Genomic DNA, 17,063 nt, shown 5'->3' with positions numbered 1-17,063 from the left:
AGGTTTCAGTGTGTGGGGAAGGGGTTTCAGTGTGTGGCAAAGGGGATTCAGTGTGTGGGGAAGATGTTTCAGTGTGCGGGGAAGAGGCTTTAGTGTGTGTGGAAGAGATTTCTGTGCGTGGGGAAGCGGTTTCAGCATGTGGGGAAGTGGTTTCAGTGTGTGGGGAAGAGGTTTCAGTCTGTGGCGAAGAGGTTTCAGTGTGTGTGGAAGAGGTTTCAGAGTGTGGGGAAGAGGTTTCAGTCTGTGGGGAAGTCTTTCAGTGTGTGGGGATGGGTTTCAGTGTGTGGGGAAGGGGTTTCAGTGTTTGGGGATGGGTTTCAGTGGGTGTGGAAGGAGTTTCAGCGTGTGGGGAAGAGGTTTCAGTGTGTGGGGAAGATGTTTCAGTGTGTGTGGAAGAGGTTTCAGTGCGTGGGGAAGCAGTTTCAGTGAGTGGGGAAGAGGTTTCAGTGTGTGGGGAAGAGGTTTCAGTGTGTGTGGAAGGGGTTTCAGTTCCTGTGGAAGGGGTTTCAGTGTGTGCGGAAGAGGTTCCAGAGTGTGGGGAAGGGTTTCAGTCTGTGGGGAAGAGCTTTCAGTGTGTGGGAAAGAGGTTTCAGTGCGTGGTGAAGGGTTTTAGTGTGTGGGGATGGGGTTCAGTGTGTGGGGAATTGGTTTCAGTGTTTGGGGATGGGTTTCAGTGTGTGGGAATGGGGTTTCAGTGTGTGGGGAAGAGGTTTCAGTGTGTGGCGATGGGTTTCATTGGGTGTGGAAGAAGTTTCGGCGTGTGGGGAAGAGGTTTCAGTGTGTGGGGAATGGGTTTCAGTGTTTGGGGAAGAGGTTTCAGTGTGTGGGGAAGAGCTTTCTGAGTGTGGGGAAGTGGTTTCAGTCTGTGGGGAAGTGGTTTCAGTGTGTGGGGAAGAGGATTCAGTGTGTGGGGAAGGGGTTTCAGTGTGTGTTGAAGGGGATTCAGTGTGTGGGGAAGATGTTTCAGTGTGCGGGGAAGAGGTTTCAGTGTGTGTGGAAGAGATTTCTGTGCGTGGGGAAGCGGTTTCAGCGTGTGGGGAAGTGGTTTCAGTGTGTGGAGAAGAGGTTTCGGTGTGTGTGGATGGGTTTCAGCGTGTGGGTAAACAGTTTCAGTTTGTGGGGATGGGGTTTCAGTGTGTGGGGAAGGGGTTTCAGTGTGTGGGGAAGAGATTTCAGTGTGTGTGGATGGGTTTCAGCGTGTGGTTAAACAGTTTCAGTCTGTGGGGAAGGGGTTTCAGTGTGCGGGGAAGAGGTTTCAGTGTGTGGGGAAGGGGTTTCAGTGTGTGGGGAAGTTGTTTCAGTGTGTGGGGAAGAGGTTTGAGTGTGTGGGGAAGAGGTTTCAGAGTGTGATGAAGGGGTTTCAGTCTGTGGGGAAGTGGTTTCAGTGTGTGGGGAAGAGGTTGCAGTGTGCGGGGTAGGGGTTTCAGTCTGTGGCGAAGAGGTTTCAGTTTGTGTGGAAGAGGTTTCAGTTTGTGGGGAAGAGGTTTCAGTGTGTGGGGAAGAGGTTTCAGTCTGTCGCGAAGAGGTTTCAGTGTGTGTGGAAGAGGTTTCAGTGTGTGGGGAAGAGGTTTCAGTCTGTGGGAAGAGGTTTCAGTGCAGGGGAAGGGTTTCAGTGTGTGGGGATGGGGTACAGTGTGTGGGGAAGGGGTTTCAGTGTGTGGGGATGGTTTTCAGTGTGTGGGGACGGGGTTTCAGTGTGTGGGGAAGAGGTTTCAGTGTGTGGGGAAGAGGTTTCAGAGTGTGGGGAAGGGGTTGCAGTCTGTGCGGAAGTGGTTTCAGTGTGTGGGGAAGAGTTTTCATTGTGTGGGGAAGGGGTTTCATTGTGTGGGGAAGAGGTTTCAGTGTTTGGGGAAGAGGTTTCAGTGTGTGTGGAAGATATTTCTGTGCGTGGGGAAGCGGTTTCAGTGTGTGGGGAGGTGGTTTCAGTGTGTGGGCAAGGGTTTCAGTCTGTGGCAAAGAGGTTTCAGTGGGTGGGGAAGGGGTTTCAGTGTGTGGGGATGGGTTTCAGTGGGTGTGGAAGGAGTTTCAGCGTGTGGGGAAGAGGTTTCAGTGTGTGGGGAAGATGTTTCAGTGTGTGTGGAAGAGGTTTCAGTGCGTGGGGAAGCAGTTTCAGTGTGTGGGGAAGAGGTTTCAGTGTGTGGGGAAGAGGTTTCAGTGTGTGTGGAAGGGGTTTCAGTTCCTGGGGAAGGGATTTCAGTGTGTGGGGAAGAGGTTTCAGAGTGTGGGGAAGGGTTTCAGTCTGTGGGGAAGAGCTTTCAGTGTGTGGGAAAGAGGTTTCAGTGCTTGGGGAAGGGTTTCAGTGTGTGGGGATGGGGTTCAGTGTGTGGGGAATTGGTTTCAGTGTGTGGGGATGGGTTTCAGTGTGTGGGAAAGGGGTTTCAGTGTGTGGGGAAGAGGTTTCAGTGTGTGGGGATGGGTTTCATTGGGTGTGGAAGAAGTTTCGGCGTGTGGGGAAGAGGTTTCAGTGTGTGGGGAAGGGGTTTCAGTGTGTGGGGAAGAGGTTTCAGTGTGGGGAAGAGCTTTTAGAGTGTGGGGAAGGGGTTTCAGTCTGTGGGGAAGTGGTTTCAGTGTGTGGGGAAGAGGTTTCAGTGTGTGGGGAAGGGGTTTCAGTGTGTGGTAAAGGGGATTCAGTGTGTGGGGAAGATGTTTCAGTGTGCGGGGAAGAGGTTTCAGTGTGTGTGGAAGAGATTTCTGTGCGTGGGGAAGCGGTTTCAGCGTGTGGGGAAGTGGTTTCAGTGTGTGGGGAAGAGGTTTCAGTCTGTGGCGAAGAGGTTTCAGTGTGTGTGGAAGAGGTTTCAGTGTGTGGGGAAGAGGTTTCAGTCTGTGGGGAAGTCTTTCAGTGTGTGGGGATGGGTTTCAGTGTGTGGGGAAGGGGTTTCAGTGTGTGGGGATGGGTTTCAGTGGGTGTGGAAGGAGTTTCAGCGTGTGAGGAAGAGGTTTCAGTGTGTGGGGAAGATGTTTCAGTGTGTGTGGAAGAGGTTTCAGTGCGTGGGGAAGCAGTTTCAGTGTGTGGGGAAGAGGTTTCAGTGTGTGGGGAAGAGGTTTCAGTGTGTGTGGAAGGGGTTTCAGTTCCTGTGGAAGGGGTTTCAGTGTGTGCGGAAGAGGTTTCAGAGTGTGGGGAAGGGTTTCAGTCTGTGGGGAAGAGCTTTCAGTGTGTGGGAAAGAGGTTTCAGAGCGTGGGGAAGGGTTTTAGTGTGTGGGGATGGGGTTCAGTGTGTGGGGAATTGGCTTCAGTGTTTGGGGATGGGTTTCAGTGTGTGGGAAAGGGGTTTCAGTGTGTGGGGAAGAGGTTTCAGTGTGTGGGGATGGGTTTCATTGGGTGTGGAAGAAGTTTCGGCGTGTGGGGAAGAGGTTTCAGTGTGTGGGGAAGGTGTTTCAGTGTGTTCGGTAGTGGTTTCAGTGTGTGGGGAAGAGGTTTCAGTGTGTGGGGAAGAGGTTTCAGAGTGTGGGGAAGGGGTTTCCGTCTGTGGGGAAGTGGTTTCACTGTGTGGGGAAGAGGTTTCAGTGTGTGGGGAAGGGGTTTCAGTGTGTTGTGAAGGGGATTCAGTGTGTGGGGAAGAGGTTGCAGTGTGTGTGGAAGATTTTTCTGGGCGTGGGGAAGCGGTTTCAGTGTGTGGGGAGGTGTTTTCAGTGTGTGGGGAAGGGTTTCAGTCTGCGGCGAAGAGGTTTCAGTGTGTGGGAAGAGGTTTCAGTGCGTGGGGAAGGGTTTCAGTGTGTGGGGATGGGGTTCAGTGTGTGGGGAAGGGGTTTCAGTGTGTGGGGATGGGTTTCAGTGTGTGGGGAAGGGATTTCAGTGTGTGGGGAAGAGGTTACAGAGTGCGGGGAAGGGGTTTCAGTGTGTGGGGAAGAGGTCTCAGTGTGTGTGGAAGAGGTTTCAGTGCGTGGGGAAGCGGTTTCAGTTTGTGGGGAAGTGGTTTCAGTGTGTGGGCAAGGGTTTCACTCTGTGGCGAAGAGGTTTCCGTGTGTGGGCAAGTCGTTTCAGTGTGTGGGGAAGAGGGTTCCGTGTGTGGGGAAGGGGTTTCAGTGAGTGGTGAAGGTGATTCAGTGTGTGGGGAAGAAATTTCAGTGTGCGGGGTAGGGGTTTCAGTGTGTGGGGATGAGGTTTCAGTGTGTGGGGATGGGATTCAGTGTGTGATTAAGGGGTTTCAGTCTGTGGGGAGGGGGTTTCACTGTGTGGGCAAGAGGTTTCAGTGTGTGGGGATGGTTTTCAGTGTGTGTGCATGGTGTTTCAGTGTGTGGGGATGGGTTTCAGTATGTGGGTAATGGGTTTCAGTCTGTGGGGAAGAGGTTTCAGTGTGTGGGGAAGAGTTTTCAGTGTGTGGGGAAGGGGTTTCAGTGTGTGGGGAAGAGGCTTCAGTGTGTGCGGATGGGTTTCAGTGTGTGGGGAAGGGGTTTCAGTCTGTGGGGAAGAGGTTTCAGTGTGTGGGGAAGAGGTTTCAGTGTGTGGGGAAGGGGTTTCAGTGTTAGTATAAGGGGTTTCAGTGTGTGGGGAAGAGGTTTCAGTGCGTGGGGAAGGGTTTCAGTGTGTGGGGAAGATGTTTCAGTGTGCGGGGAAGAGGTTTCAGTGTGTGTGGAAGAGATTTCTGTGCGTGGGGAAGCGGTTTCAGCGTGTGGGGAAGTGGTTTCAGTGTGTGGGGAAGAGGTTTCAGTCTGTGGCGAAGAGGTTTCAGTTTGTGCTGAAGAGGTTTCAGTGTGTGGGGTAGTGTTTCAGTGTGTGGGGATGGGTTTCAGTGTGTGGGGAAGGGGTTTCAGTGTGTGGAGATGGGTTTCAGTGTGTGGGGATGGGTTTCAGTGTGTGGGGACGGGGTTTCAGTGCGTGGGGATGGGTTTCATTGGGTGTGGAGACGTTTCAGCGTTTGGGGAAGAGGTTTCAGTGTGTGGGGAAGATGTTTCAGTGTGTGTGGAAGAGGTTACAGTGCCTGGGGAAGGAGTTTCAGTGTGTGGGGAAGAGGTTTCAGTGTGTGGCGAAGAGGTTTCAGTGTGTGTGGAAAGGGTTTCAGTTCGTGGGGAAGGGGTTTCAGTGTGTGGGGAAGAGGTTTCAGTGTGTGAGGAAGGGTTTCAGTCTGAGGGGAAGAGCTTTCAGTGTGTGGGAAAGAGGTTTCAGTGTGTGGGGACGGGGTTTCAGTGTGTGGGGAAGTTTTTGCAGTGTGTGGGGAAGAGGTTTCAGTGTGTGGGGAAGAGGTTTCAGTGTGTGGGGAAGTGGTTTCAGTGTGTGGGCAAGGGTTTCACTCTGTGGCGGAGGTTTCCGTGTGTGGGCAAGTCGTTTCAGTGCGTGGGGAAGGGTTTCAGTGTGTGGGGAAGATGTTTCAGTGTGCGGGGAAGAGGTTTCAGTGTGTGTGGAAGAGATTTCTGTGCGTGGGGAAGCGGTTACAGCGTGTGGGGAAGTGGTTTCAGTGTGTGGGGAAGAGGTTTCAGTCTGTGGCGAAGAGGTTTCAGTTTGTGCTGAAGAGGTTTCAGTGTGTGGGCTAGTGTTTCCGTGTGTGGGGATGGGTTTCAGTGTGTGGGGAAGGCGTTTCAGTGTGTGGAGATGGGTTTCAGTGTGTGGGGATGGGTTTCAGTGTGTGGGGACGGGGTTTCAGTGCGTGGGGATGGGTTTCATTGGGTGTGGAGAAGTTTCAGCGTTTGGGGAAGAGGTTTCAGTGTGTGGGGAAGATGTTTCAGTGTGTGTGGAAGAGGTTACAGTGCCTGGGGAAGGAGTTTCAGTGTGTGGGGAAGAGGTTTCAGTGTGTGGCGAAGAGGTTTCAGTGTGTGTGGAAAGGGTTTCAGTTCGTGGGGAAGGGGTTTCAGTGTGTGGGGAAGAGGTTTCAGTGTGTGAGGAAGGGTTTCAGTCTGAGGGGAAGAGCTTTCAGTGTGTGGGAAAGAGGTTTCAGTGTGTGGGGACGGGGTTTCAGTGTGTGGGGAAGTTTTTCCAGTGTGTGGGGAAGAGGTTTCAGTGTGTGGGGAAGAGGTTTCAGTGTGTGGGGAAGTGGTTTCAGTGTGTGGGCAAGGGTTTCACTCTGTGGCGGAGGTTTCCGTGTGTGGGCAAGTCGTTTCAGTGTGTGGGGAAGTGGTTTAATGTGTGTGGGGAAGAGGTTCCAGTGTGTGGGGAAGGGGTTTCAGTGTTTGGTGAAGGGGATACAGTGTGTGGGTAAGAGGTTTCAGAGTGTGGGGAAGCGTTTTCAGTGTGTGGGTAAGTGGTTTCAGTGTGTGGACAAGGGTTTCTGTATATGGCGAATAGGTTTCCGGATGTGGGGAAGAGGTTCCAGTGTGTGGGGATGGGTTTCAGTGTGTGGCGAAGAGGTTTCAGTGAGTGGGAAGAGGTTTCAGTGCGTGGGGAAGTGTTTCAGTGAGTGGGGATGGGGTTCAGTGTGTGGGGAATTGGTTTCAGTGTGTGGGGATGGGTTCAGTTTGTGGGGAAGGGGTTTCAGTGTTTGGGGAAGAGGTTTCAGTGTGTGGGGATGGGTTTCATTGGGTGTGGAAGAAGTTTCGGCGTGTGGGGAAGAGGTTTCAGTGTGTGGGGAAGGGGTTTCAGTGTGTGGGGAAGAGGTTTCAGTGTGTGGGGAAGAGCTTTCAGAGTGTGGGGAAGGGGTTTCAGTCTGTGGGGACGTGGTTTCAGTGTGTGAGGAAGAGGTTTCAGTGTGTGGGTAAGGGATTTCAGTGTGTGGTGAAGGGGATTCAGTTTGTGGGGAAGATGTTTCAGTGTGCGGGGAAGAGGTTTCAGTGTGTGTGGAAGAGATTTCTGTGCGTGGGGAAGCGGTTTCAGCCTGTGGGGAAGAGGTTTCAGTGTGTGGGAAGGGGGTTTCAGTGTGTTGTGAAGGGGATTCAGTGTGTGGGGAAGAGGTTGCAGTGTGCGGGGTAGGGGTTTCAGTGTGTGGGCAAGAGTTTTCAGTGTGTGGGTAAGAGGTTTCAGTGTGTGGGGAAGAGGTTTCAGTCAGTGGCGAAGAGGTTTCAGTGCGTGTGGAAGAGGTTTCAGTGTGTGGGGAAGAGGTTTCAGTCTGTGGGAAGAGGTTTCAGTGCGTGGGGAAGGGTTTCAGTGTGTGGGGATGGGGTTCAGTGTGTGGGGAAGGTGTTTCGGTGTGTGGGGATGGGTTTCAGTGTGTGGGGACGGGGTTTCAGTGTGTGGGGAAGAGGTTTCAGTGTGTGGGGATGAGGTTTCAGAGTGTGGGGAAGGGGTTGCAGTCTGTGGGGAAGTGGTTTCAGTGTGTGGGGAAGAGTTTTCATTGTGTGGGGAAGGGGTTTCATTGTGTGGGGAAGAGGTTTCAGTGTTTGGGGAAGAGGTTTCAGTGTGTGTGGAAGATTTTTCTGGGCGTGGGGAAGCGGTTTAAGTGTGTGAGGAGGTGGTTTCAGTGTGTGGGGAAGGGTTTCAGTGTGTGGGGATGGGGTTCAGTGTGTGGGGAAGGGGTTTCAGTGTGTGGGAAGAGGTTTCAGTGCGTGGGGAAGGGTTTCAGTGTGTGGGGATGGGGTTCAGTGTGTGGGGAAGGGGTTTCAGTGTGTGGGGATGGGTTTCAGTGTGTGGGGAAGGGATTTCAGTGTGTGGGGAAGAGGTTACAGAGTGCGGGGAAGGGGTTTCAGTGTGTGGGGAAGAGGTCTCAGTGTGTGTGGAAGAGGTTTCAGTGCGTGGGGAAGCGGTTTCAGTGTGTGGGGAAGTGGTTTCAGTGTGTGGGCAAGGGTTTCACTCTGTGGCGAAAAGGTTTCCGTGTGTGGGCAAGTCGTTTCAGTGTGTGGGGAAGAGGGTTCCGTGTGTGGGGAAGGGGTTTCAGTGAGTGGTGAAGGTGATTCAGTGTGTGGGGAAGAGATTTCAGTGTGCGGGGTAGGGGTTTCAGTGTGTGGGGATGAGGTTTCAGTGTGTGGGGATGGGTTTCAGTGTGTAATTAAGGGGTTTCAGTCTGTGGGGAAGGGGTTTCACTGTGTGGGCAAGAGGTTTCAGTGTGCGGGGAAGGGGCTTCAGTGTGTGGGGAAGTGCTTTCAGTCTGTGGGGAAGAGGTTTGAGTGTGTGGGGAAGAGGTTTCAGAGTGTGGGGAACGGGTTTCAGTCTGTGGGGTAGTCGTTTCAGAGTGTGGGGAAGAGGTTTCAGTGTGTGGGGAAGGGGTTTCAGTGTGTGGTGAAGGGGATTCAGTGTGTGGGGAAGAGGTTTCAGTGTGCGGGGTAGGGGTTTCAGTGTGTGGGGAAGAGTTTTCAATGTGTGGGGAAGAGGTTTCAGTGTGTGGGGAAGAGGTTTTAGTGCGTGGGGAAGGGTTTCAGTGTGTGGGGATGGGGTTCAGTGTGTGGGGAATTGGTTTCAGTGTGTGGGGATGTGTTTCAGTGTGTGGGGAAGGTGTTTCATTGTGTGGGGAAGAGGTTTCAGTGTGTGGGGATGAGTTTCATTGGGTGTGGAAGAAGTTTCAGCGTGTGGGGAAGAGGTTTCAGTGTGTGGGGAAGGGGTTTCAGTGTGTGGGGAAGAGGTTTCAGTGTGTGGGGAAGAGCTTTCAGAGTGTGGGGAAGGGGTTTCAGTCTGTGGGGTAGAGGTTTCAGAGTGTGGGGAATTGGTTTCAGTCTGTGGGAAAGTGGTTTCAGTGAGTGGGTGAGATGTTTCAGTGTGTGGGGAAGGGGTTTCAGTGTTTGGTGAAGGGGATAAAGTGTGTGGGAAAGAGGTTTCAGGGAGCGGGGAAGGGCTTTCAGTGTGTGGGGAAGAGGCTTCAGTGTGTGGGGAAGGGTTTCAGTCTGTGGCGAAGATGTTTCAGTGTGTGGGAAGAGGTTTCAGTGTGTGGGGAAGGGTATCAGTGTGTGGGGAAGGTGTTTCAGTGTGTGGGGAAGGGGTTTCAGTGTGTGTGGAAGGGGTTTCAGTGTGAGGGGAAGAGGTTTCAATGTCTGGGGTAGGGTTTCAGTGTGAGGGCAAAAGTCTTCAGTGTGTGGGGATGGGTTTCAGTGTGTGGGGAAGGCATTTCAGTCTGTGGGGAAGAGGTTTCAGTGTGCGGGGAAGAGGTTTCAGTGTGTGGGGAAGGGGTTTCAGTGTTTGGGGAAGAGGTCTCAGGGTGTGGGGAATTGGTTTCAGTCTGTGGGGAAGTGGTTTCAGTGAGTGGGTAAGAATTTTCAGTGTGTGGGGAAGGGGTTTCAGTGTTTGCTGAAGGGGATACAGTGTGTAGGAAAGAGGTTTCAGTGTGTGAGGATGGGTTTCAGTCTGTGGCGAAGAGGTTTCAGTGTGTGGGAAGAGGTTTCAGTGTGTGGGGAAGGGTATCAGTGTGTGGAGATGGGTTTCAGTGCGTGGGGGAGGGGTTTCAGTGTGTGGGGATTGGTTTCAGTGTGTGGGGAAGGGGTTTCAGTGTGTGGGAAAGAGGTTTCAGTCTGTGGGGATGGATTTCAGTGTGTGGGGAAGGGGTTTCAGTGTGAGGGGAAGAGGTTTCAGTGTGTGGGGATGGGTTTCAGTGCGTGGGGATGGGGTTTCAGTGTGTGGGGAAAAGGTTTCTGAGTGTGGGGAATTGGTTTCAGTCTGTGAGAAAGGGGTTTCAGTGTGTGTGGAAGAGGTTGCAGTGTGTGGGGAATAGGTTTCAGTGTGTGGGGATGGGTTTCAGTGTGTGGGGAAGGGGTTTCTGTTCGTGGGGAAGGGGGTTCAGTATGTGGGGAAGAGATTTCAGTGTGTGGGGAATGGTTTCAGTATGTGGGGAAGAGCTTTCAGTGTGTGGGAAAGAGATTTCAGCGTGTGCGGAAGGGGTTTCATTGTGTGGGGTAGAGGTTTCAGAGTGTGGGGAATTGGTTTTAATCTGTGGGAAAGTGGTTTCAGTGAGTGGGTGAGATGTTTCAGTGTGTGGGGAAGGGGTTTCAGTGTTTGGTGAAGGGGATAAAGTGTGTGGGAAAGAGGTTTCAGGGAGCGGGGAAGGGCTTTCAGTGTGTGGGGAAGAGGTTTCAGTGTGTGGGGAAGGGTTTCAGTCTGTGGCGAAGATGTTTCAGTGTGTGGGAAGATGTTTCAGTGTGTGGGGAAGGGTATCAGTGTGTGGGGATGGGTTTCAGTGTGTGGGGAAGGTGGTTCAGTGTGTGGGGATGGGTTTCAGTGTGTGTGGAAGGGGTTTCAGTGTGAGGGGAAGGTGTTTCAGTGTGTGGGGATGGGTTTCAGTGTGTGTGGAAGGGGTTTCAGTGTGAGGGGAAGAGTCTTCAGTGTGTGGGGATGGGTTTCAGTGTGTGGGGAAGGCGTTTCAGTCTGTGGGGAAGAGGTTTCAGTGTGTGCGGAAGAGGTTTCAGTGTGTGGGGAAGGGGTTTCAGTGTTTGGGGAAGAGGTTTCAGGGTGTGGGGAATTGGTTTCAGTCTGTGGGGAAGTGGTTTCAGTGAGTGGGTAAGAGTTTTCAGTGTGTGGGGAAGGGGTTTCAGTGTTTGCTGAAGGGGATACAGTGTGTGGGAAAGAGGTTTCAGTGTGTGAGAATGGGTTTCAGTCTGTGGCGAAGAGGTTTCAGTGTGTGGGAAGAGGTTTAAGTGTGTGGGGAAGGGTATCAGTGTGTGCTGATGGGTTTCAGTGTGTGGGTAAGGGGTTTCAGTGTGTGGGGAAGAGGTTTCAGTCTGTGGGGATGGATTTCAGTGTGTGGGGAAGGGGTTTCAGTGTGAGGGGAAGAGGTTTCAGTGTGTGGGGATGGGTTTCAGTGCGTGGGGATGGGGTTTCAGTGTGTGGGGAATAGGTTTCAGAGTGTGGGGAATTGGTTTCAGTCTGTGAGAAAGGGGTTTCAGTGTGTGTGGAAGAGGTTGCAGTGTGTGGGGAATAGGTTTCAGTGTGTGGGGATGGGTTTCAGTGTGTGGGGAAGGGGTTTCAGTTCGTGGGGAAGGGGGTTCAGTGTGTGGGGAAGAGATTTCAGTGTGTGGGGAATGGTTTCCGTGTGTGGGGTAGTGGTATCAGTGTGTAAGGAAGAGGTTTCAGAGTGTGGGGAATTGGTTTCAGTCTGTGGGGAAGTGGTTTCAGTGAGTGGGTAAGAGGTTTCAGTGTGTGAGGAAGGGTTTCAGTCTGTGGCGAAGAGGTTTCAGTGTGAGTGGAAGAGGTTTCAGTGTGTGGGGAATGGGTTTCAGTGTGTGGGGAAGAGGTTTCAGTGTGTGGGGAAGGGGTTTCAGTGTGTGGCTAAGGGGTTTCAGTGTGTGGGAAGAGGTTTCAATTTGTGGGGCAGAGGTTTCAGTTTGTGGGGATGTGGTTTCAGTCCGTGCGGAAGGGGTTTCAGTGTGTGGGGAAGATGTTTCAGTGTGTGGGGAAGGGGTTTCAGTGTGTGGATAAGGGGTTTCAGTGTGTGGGAAGAGGTTTCAGTGTGTGGGGAAGAGGTTTCAGTGTTTGGGGAAGAGGTTTAAGTGTGTGTGTAAGAGGTTTCTGTGCGTGGGGAAGCGGTTTCAGTCTGTGGGGAAGTGGTTTCAGTGTGTGGGCAAGGGTTTCAGTCTGTGGCGAAGAGGTTTCAGTGTGTGGGGAAGTGTTTCAGTGTGTGGGGATGGGTTTCAGTGTGTGGCGAAGAGGTTTCAGTGTGTGGGGAAGAGGTTTCAGTGTGTGTGGATGGGTGTCAGTGTGTGGGGAAGGGGTTTCAGTGTGTGGGGATGGGTTTCAGTGGGTGTCGAAGAAGTTTCAGCGTGTGGGGAAGAGGTTTCAGAGTGTGGGGAAGATGGTTCAGTGTGTGTGGAAGATGTTTCAGTGTGTGGGGAAGAGGTTTCAGTGTGTGGGGAAGGGGTTTCAGTGCGTGTGGAAGGGGTTTCAGTCCCTGGGGAAGGGGTTTCAGTGTTTGGGGAAGATATTTCAGTGTGTGGGAAAGAGGTTTCACCGCGTGTGGAAGGGGTTTCAGTGTGTGGGGAAGTGGTTTCAGTGAGTGGGGTAGAGGTTTCAGAGTGTGGGAATTGGTTTCAGTCTGTGGCAAAGTGGTTTCAGTGAGTGGGTGAGAGGTTTCAGTGTGTGGGGAAGGAGTTTCAGTGTGTGGGGATCTGTTTCAGTGTGTGGGGAAGGGGTTTCAGTGTGTGGGGAAGGGTATCAGTCTGTGGCGAAGATGTTTCAGTGTGTGGGAAGAGGTTTCAGTGTGTGGGGAAGGGTATCAGTGTGTGGGGATGGGTTTCAGTGTGTGGGGAAGGTGTTTCAGTGTGTGGGGATGAGTTTCAATGTGTGTGGAAGGGGTTTCTGTGTGAGGGGAAGAGGTTTCAATGTCTGGGGTAGGGTTTCAGTGTGAGGGGAAGAGTTTTCAGTGTGTGGGGATGGGTTTCAGTGTGTGGGGAAGGGGTTTCAGTCTGTGGGGAAGAGGTTTCAGTGTGTGGGGAAGAGGTTTCAGTGTGTGGGGAAGGGGTTTCAGTTTTTGGGGAAGAGGTTTCAGAGTGTGGGGAATTGGTTTCAGTCTGTGGGGAAGTGGTTTCAGTGAGTGGGTAAGAGTTTGCAGTGTGTGGGGAAGGGGTTTCAGTGTTTGCTGAAGGGGATACAGTGTGTGGGAAAGAGGTTTCAGTGTGTGAGGATGGGTTTCAGTCTGTGGCGAAGAGGATTCAGTGTGTGGAAAGAGGTTTCAGTGTGTGGGGAAGGGTATCAGTGTGTGGAGATGGGTTTCAGTGTGTGGGGGAGGGGTTTCAGTGTGTGGGGATGGGTTTCAGTGTGTTGGGAAGGGGTTTCAGTGTGTGGGGAAGAGTTTTCAGTCTGTGGGGATGGATTTCAGTGTGTGGGGAAGGGGTTTCAGTGTGTGGGGAAGAGGTTTCACAGTGTGAGGAATTGGTTTCAGTCTGTGGGGAAGTGGTTTCAGTGTGTGGGGAAGAGGTTTCAGTGTGTGGGGAAGGGGTTTCAGTGTTTGGTGAAGGGGATACAGTGTGTGGGAAAGTGGTTTCAGTGTGCGGGGAAGGGGTTTCAGTGTGTGGGGAAGAGGTTTCGGTGTGTGGGGAATGGTTTCAGTCTGTGGCGAAGAGGTTTCAGTGTGTGGGAAGAGGTTTCAGTGTGTGGGGAAGGGTATCAGTGTGTGGGGATGGGTTTCAGTGTATGGGGAAGGGTTTTCTGTGTGTGGGGAAGAGGTTTCAGAGTGTGGGGAATTGGTTTCAGTCTGTGGGGATGGGTTTCAGGATGTGTGGAAGAGGTTGCAGTGCGTAGGGAATAGGTTTCAGTTTGTGGGGATGGATTTCAGTGTGTTGGGAAGGGGTTTCAGTTCGTGGGGAAGGGGTTTCAGTGTGTGGGGAAGAGGTTTCAGTGTGTGGGGAAGGGTTTCAGTCTGAGGGTAAGAGCTTTCAGTGTGTGGGAAAGAGATTTCAATGTGTGCAGAAGGGGTTTCAGTGTGTGGGGTAGTGGTTTCAGTGTGTGGGGAAGTGGTTTCAGTGAGTGGGTAAGAGGTTTCAGTGTGTGGGGAAGGGGTTTCAGTGTTTGCTGAAGGGGATACAGGGTGTGGGAAAGAGTTTTCAGTGTGTGAGGAAGGATTTCAGTCTGTGGCGAAGAGGTTTCATTGTGAGTGGAAGAGGTTTCAGTGTGTGGGGAAGGGGTTTCAGTTTGTGGGGCAGAGGTTTCAGTTTGTGGGGAAGTAGTTTCAGTCTGTGTGGAAGGGGTTTCAGTGTGTGGGGAAGAGGTTTCAGTGTGTGGGGAAGGTGTTTCAGTGTGTGGATAAGGGGTTTCAGTGTGTGGGAAGAGGTTTCAGTTTGTGGGGAAGTGGTTTCAGTTTGTGGGGAAGTGGTTTCAGTCTGTGGGGAAGGGGTTTCAGTGTGTGGGGAAGAGGTTTCAGTGTGTGGGGAATACTTTTCAGTGTTTGGGGAAGAGGTTTCAGTCTGTGTGGAAGAGGTTGCTGTGCGTGGGGAAGCGGTTTCAGTGTGCGGGGAAGAGGTTTCAGTGTGTGGGGAAGGGGTTTCAGTGTTTGGGGAAGAGGTCTCAGGGTGTGGGGAATTGGTTTCAGTCTGTGGGGAAGTGGTTTCAGTGAGTGGGTAAGAATTTTCAGTGTGTGGGGAAGGGGTTTCAGTGTTTGCTGAAGGGGATACAGTGTGTAGGAAAGAGGTTTCAGTGTGTGAGGATGGGTTTCAGTCTGTGGCGAAGAGGTTTCAGTGTGTGGGAAGAGGTTTCAGTGTGTGGGGAAGGGTATCAGTGTGTGGAGATGGGTTTCAGTGCGTGGGGGAGGGGTTTCAGTGTGTGGGGATTGGTTTCAGTGTGTGGGGAAGGGGTTTCAGTGTGTGGGGAAGAGGTTTCAGTCTGTGGGGATGGATTTCAGTGTGTGGGGAAGGGGTTTCAGTGTGAGGGGAAGAGGTTTCAGTGTGTGGGGATGGGTTTCAGTGCGTGGGGATGGGGTTTCAGTGTGTGGGGAAAAGGTTTCTGAGTGTGGGGAATTGGTTTCAGTCTGTGAGAAAGGGGTTTCAGTGTGTGTGGAAGAGGTTGCAGTGTGTGGGGAATAGGTTTCAGTGTGTGGGGATGGGTTTCAGTGTGTGGGGAAGGGGTTTCTGTTCGTGGGGAAGGGGGTTCAGTGTGTGGGGAAGAGATTTCAGTGTGTGGGGAATGGTTTCAGTATGTGGGGAAGAGCTTTCAGTGTGTGGGAAAGAGATTTCAGCGTGTGCGGAAGGGGTTTCATTGTGTGGGGTAGAGGTTTCAGAGTGTGGGGAATTGGTTTTAATCTGTGGGAAAGTGGTTTCAGTGAGTGGGTGAGATGTTTCAGTGTGTGGGGAAGGGGTTTCAGTGTTTGGTGAAGGGGATAAAGTGTGTGGGAAAGAGGTTTCAGGGAGCGGGGAAGGGCTTTCAGTGTGTGGGGAAGAGGTTTCAGTGTGTGGGGAAGGGTTTCAGTCTGTGGCGAAGATGTTTCAGTGTGTGGGAAGATGTTTCAGTGTGTGGGGAAGGGTATCAGTGTGTGGGGATGGGTTTCAGTGTGTGGGGAAGGTGTTTCAGTGTGTGGGGATGGGTTTCAGTGTGTGTGGAAGGGGTTTCAGTGAGAGGGGAAGGTGTTTCAGTGTGTGGGGATGGGTTTCAGTGTGTGTGGAAGGGGTTTCAGTGTGAGGGGAAGAGTCTTCAGTGTGTGGGGATGGGTTTCAGTGTGTGGGGAAGGCGTTTCAGTCTGTGGGGAAGAGGTTTCAGTGTGTGCGGAAGAGGTTTCAGTGTGTGGGGAAGGGGTTTCAGTGTTTGGGGAAGAGGTTTCAGAGTGTGGGGAATTGGTTTCAGTCTGTGGGGAAGTGGTTTCAGTGAGTGGGTAAGAGTTTTCAGTGTGTGGGGAAGGGGTTTCAGTGTTTGCTGAAGGGGATACAGTGTGTGGGAAAGAGGTTTCAGTGTGTGAGAATGGGTTTCAGTCTGTGGCGAAGAGGTTTCAGTGTGTGGGAAGAGGTTTAAGTGTGTGGGGAAGGGTATCAGTGTGTGCTGATGGGTTTCAGTGTGTGGGTAAGGGGTTTCAGTGTGTGGGGAAGAGGTTTCAGTCTGTGGGGATGGATTTCAGTGTGTGGGGAAGGGGTTTCAGTGTGAGGGGAAGAGGTTTCAGTGTGTGGGGATGGGTTTCAGTGCGTGGGGATGGGGTTTCAGTGTGTGGGGAATAGGTTTCAGAGTGTGGGGAATTGGTTTCAGTCTGTGAGAAAGGGGTTTCAGTGTGTGTGGAAGAGGTTGCAGTGTGTGGGGAATAGGTTTCAGTGTGTGGGGATGGGTTTCAGTGTGTGGGGAAGGGGTTTCAGTTCGTGGGGAAGGGGGTTCAGTGTGTGGGGAAGAGATTTCAGTGTGTGGGGAATGGTTTCCGTGTGTGGGGTAGTGGTATCAGTGTGTAAGGAAGAGGTTTCAGAGTGTGGGGAATTGGTTTCAGTCTGTGGGGAAGTGGTTTCAGTGAGTGGGTAAGAGGTTTCAGTGTGTGAGGAAGGGTTTCAGTCTGTGGCGAAGAGGTTTCAGTGTGAGTGGAAGAGGTTTCAGTGTGTGGGGAATGGGTTTCAGTGTGTGGGGAAGAGGTTTCAGTGTGTGGGGAAGGGGTTTCAGTGTGTGGCTAAGGGGTTTCAGTGTGTGGGAAGAGGTTTCAATTTGTGGGGCAGAGGTTTCAGTTTGTGGGGATGTGGTTTCAGTCCGTGCGGAAGGGGTTTCAGTGTGTGGGGAAGATGTTTCAGTGTGTGGGGAAGGGGTTTCAGTGTGTGGATAAGGGGTTTCAGTGTGTGGGAAGAGGTTTCAGTGTGTGGGGAAGAGGTTTCAGTGTTTGGGGAAGAGGTTTAAGTGTGTGTGTAAGAGGTTTCTGTGCGTGGGGAAGCGGTTTCAGTCTGTGGGGAAGTGGTTTCAGTGTGTGGGCAAGGGTTTCAGTCTGTGGCGAAGAGGTTTCAGTGTGTGGGGAAGTGTTTCAGTGTGTGGGGATGGGTTTCAGTGTGTGGCGAAGAGGTTTCAGTGTGTGGGGAAGAGGTTTCAGTGTGTGTGGATGGGTGTCAGTGTGTGGGGAAGGGGTTTCAGTGTGTGGGGATGGGTTTCAGTGGGTGTCGAAGAAGTTTCAGCGTGTGGGGAAGAGGTTTCAGAGTGTGGGGAAGATGGTTCAGTGTGTGTGGAAGATGTTTCAGTGTGTGGGGAAGAGGTTTCAGTGTGTGGGGAAGGGGTTTCAGTGCGTGTGGAAGGGGTTTCAGTCCGTGGGGAAGGGGTTTCAGTGTTTGGGGAAGATATTTCAGTGTGTGGGAAAGAGGTTTCACCGCGTGTGGAAGGGGTTTCAGTGTGTGGGGAAGTGGTTTCAGTGAGTGGGGTAGAGGTTTCAGAGTGTGGGAATTTGTTTCAGTCTGTGGCAAAGTGGTTTCAGTGAGTGGGTGAGAGGTTTCAGTGTGTGGGGAAGGAGTTTCAGTGTGTGGGGATCTGTTTCAGTGTGTGGGGAAGGGGTTTCAGTGTGTGGGGAAGGGTATCAGTCTGTGGCGAAGATGTTTCAGTGTGTGGGAAGAGGTTTCAGTGTGTGGGGAAGGGTATCAGTGTGTGGGGATGGGTTTCAGTGTGTGGGGAAGGTGTTTCAGTGTGTGGGGATGAGTTTCAATGTGTGTGGAAGGGGTTTCTGTGTGAGGGGAAGAGGTTTCAATGTCTGGGGTAGGGTTTCAGTGTGAGGGGAAGAGTTTTCAGTGTGTGGGGATGGGTTTCAGTGTGTGGGGAAGGGGTTTCAGTCTGTGGGGAAGAGGTTTCAGTGTGTGGGGAAGAGGTTTCAGTGTGTGGGGAAGGGGTTTCAGTTTTTGGGGAAGAGGTTTCAGAG

Source organism: Heterodontus francisci, chromosome 22 (genome assembly GCF_036365525.1).
Source record: "Heterodontus francisci isolate sHetFra1 chromosome 22, sHetFra1.hap1, whole genome shotgun sequence".
NCBI lineage: Eukaryota > Metazoa > Chordata > Chondrichthyes > Heterodontiformes > Heterodontidae > Heterodontus > Heterodontus francisci.
The sequence above is the reverse complement of the archived record's forward strand: the minus strand, read 5'-3'. Positions refer to the sequence as shown.